Source organism: Zonotrichia albicollis, chromosome 4 (assembly GCF_047830755.1).
Source record: "Zonotrichia albicollis isolate bZonAlb1 chromosome 4, bZonAlb1.hap1, whole genome shotgun sequence".
Classification (NCBI taxonomy): domain Eukaryota; kingdom Metazoa; phylum Chordata; class Aves; order Passeriformes; family Passerellidae; genus Zonotrichia; species Zonotrichia albicollis.
This window is the reverse complement of record NC_133822.1, coordinates 61,540,230-61,543,384: the sequence shown is the minus strand read 5'-3', so window position 1 is coordinate 61,543,384 and position 3,155 is coordinate 61,540,230.

The window sequence follows — 3,155 nt, the reverse complement described above, 5'->3', positions numbered from 1 at the left end:
TTTTGAGTTGTTCTCTATGTTTAACTAGCTTTTTAAATAATGTGGATTTCCCTTAATATTAATGTGAAATATCTATAAATGCACCTGACAATGTGCAACTGCTTTTGTTAAATCTTCCAGATTTTCTGGTAGAAGGATGTGTTAAAATCATATGTATTCTTTCATTGAAGTAAAATCCCCTTTTCTAATCAGCTTGAAATTCTATTTCATTACTTAAGGCTGTAGTGAAAAAGTAATTGTGTAATTCCTGAAATTTTCACAAAAATTCAGTTCTGCTGGTGTGTATGCCAGTATTGCTATGCTGCTATCCAGAATAATACCAAAATAATTTTGAAGTTACTCAGCAGGGTTTTAAGAGGAAGAAACCCTATTTGGCTGCATTAGTAGTTTCCCTGGACTACATTTGTCTTCATTATTATGGCTTTGAATGCCAGTGAATATTTCATCTTTCTTCAAATTAAAAAGTTAAAATTTCCTCTGCAAAATTAAATTGAGAATGTGTGCCTTTAATAGCAGTCTAAGCTGAGTAATGATACCATGATTCTCTTAACCCCCTAAAGTTGTACCTGCAACAAACTTTTTAAACAATGTATTTTAAAACAATGAAATGGTAGAATTGTTTTTGTTGCATTTTAAATAATTTGAGTCTTAAATTTTGATGGAAATCTTCCTCTTACTCTCAATACCTTGTCTTCAAATCTGTATGGTATCGTATTTAATGAGACTCTTGCCAGATATTTAGAAGCTGTACTGGAGTGGCCACAGAAATGGTGTCTCCTTGCTTTTCTCCATCATCATGCTCCAGTGACTTGCTGCAAGATCTGGTCCTGCCTTCTCTGCCTTGAGTGAGCAAGTTACAGTATCCTGCTGCTGAGATGAACTCTCTCTAATCAGTAGGACTTTCTGGTAATCCATCTGCATTTCATTTGAGTTGCCAAGCACAAGATGACTATTCTGGCCTCTCTCCAGCTGGGGTTAGGAAATCAGTTGCAAAGATGAAGGTACAGGTGGACAAATACCTGTGTGTGACAAAGCTCCAGGATCCACATTTTCCTATGTGGAAACCCAGGTGATGGGAACATGTGTAGCATCTTGTAGGCTTGTTGAGAACAGAGCAGCAAGGGAAGGGAAGAGAAAGGTTGTGAGGTATGTCTACCTTAAAAAGTAGAACTATGAGAAGAGGGGAAGAAGGACACAAGAAGGTTTCAACTTAACGGAATACCCAGCTGGGATTCAAGGCACCTGAAGATGACTTCAATGTAAATCACAGCTCCTAACTGCTTTACTAGTGCTGCTTTATATGGATTAATAGGAGTCCTAAAAAAGAAACTGAAGGAGGTCTCTGCCTTGATGTACCCTCCGCACCTTCCCTAGTGTCTTTCATGATCCAGCTTTTTTTTATTTTTTTTTCCCTCTGGGAAAAGCAGATGCTTTTACAGCCTTAGTTTCCTGATTGCCACTTTGGAAAAAGCTTTATTTTGCTCAGCATGTTTTGCTTTCTAGATGTCTTACTGTGGCACTTAGTTTCCTCAGACATTGAATTAACTGCTAAATGCTTCATGTGTATGTAATGTCTCCTGAACTGTTTGGGTTTTCTGCAGTCTGCGTGTTTTTCAAGAATGAGTGTATTAATAAGAGGCCAGGTGGGTAATTTCAAAAGGGGAAAGAATTAATACTGCCACCATAAGTGCTGACTGCTCTGAAAAGATGGGAAGGACTGCAGTGCCTCCCTAACTGACTTGGATCATGGCTAAGGTGGATGCTAAGCAAGGGACTTTTTATTGATTAAATCCTCTTCAGTTTTAAGGCCACACCCTAGCCTGAATGCAAGGGGCCTGTTAAAGAAACTTGAAGAAACCTGTAAGGCTGGATGGGAACTTTGAGGCTGAAGCAGGAAAGTGTGAGAACAGCTCTTAACGTGTTCAGTGGTATCACGAGGTCTCAGTGGCTCCTGATGCTCTACAAGGGATGTAAGTGATGTTGCTTCTCAGCCTCTGAGCACCAGGCCAGCAGGGCACAAAATCCTGAGCTTCAGCCACACCCCGCTCCTGGCTCCCTGGGGGCTGAAAAAGTGACCGATGGCAAGAGAGAACATGCTCTACTTGAGATGCTTCTTTGCATTTCTCATAGCATTAAAGCCACTTTTAGCTCCTCCTTGCTGCCTCTGTTGTTATCCCTTTCAAGGTTACAAAGATCTAAGGCATCCTTCATAGACTCAGGTTGAAACAGATTCCTCAGACATCATTTCCTGTGCTTAACTGTCCATCTGGGTGGGTTGGCTCATGTGCTGTCCCCATCTTCTTAGCTGAAAACAATTACTTTTTAGCAAGTTAAACATGGATGACTGTCTATTTAGGTATCTTTTTACATTCTTCCTAGCCCTATGTTCTCCTCTCCAGAACACTCAAACCAGTTCCTTTAATCTTGTATTTCAGTTGCTATAATCTCTAAATCTGTAATCACCTGTTGACTCAGAAAGCTCTGCTCCTTTCTGAGGGTGTTGTCCATAACGTGATATAGGCTCAGGCTCATGCAAAGACATGAAGAAAGGTGTTCCAGATTGAGGAGGAATCATAACTCCTCTTTGTGCTTGAGGGATGGCAGTGGAAGAGAGTGCTATCTTCTGTGGAACATAGCTTGCAAATGTTTTTGCCTACCAAATACTACATCAGTCCTCTCTAATGATCCTTTCCAGCATTGAATGTGTAGCATTTTTTGTATCAGTACAGTCTCAAGTTCCCAGGTCTTTGTACCCCATTGAAAAACTTGGTGGATTTCTTCATTTATGTCTTAGTTCTCATAGATGCCTCAAAAGGACCTAACCCACCATGTATATAACTACACCTTGTGTTAAATTTTGTAGTATATTAATAAAATGAGCATCATCTGTTTATTGTCATTTGAAGTATGCAGGTATGAAAACTCTTGTTTCAGGTAATTAGAATATATAGGGAGAGAGGCAGGGATCAGCAGAGAGCACTGTAATAGTAGATCTACATTGTCTTCTGTGTAAAATGCATGGAAATCACTCCAGCCTCTGGGAAGTTTCTGATCCCTGGACGCAGCCAAAGCAGCTGCTTAATTCTCTTTCTCCTCCTGATCTTGCAATCAATGAACAGGAAAAAAACAAAACAAAAGCCAAAACAGCAAACTAC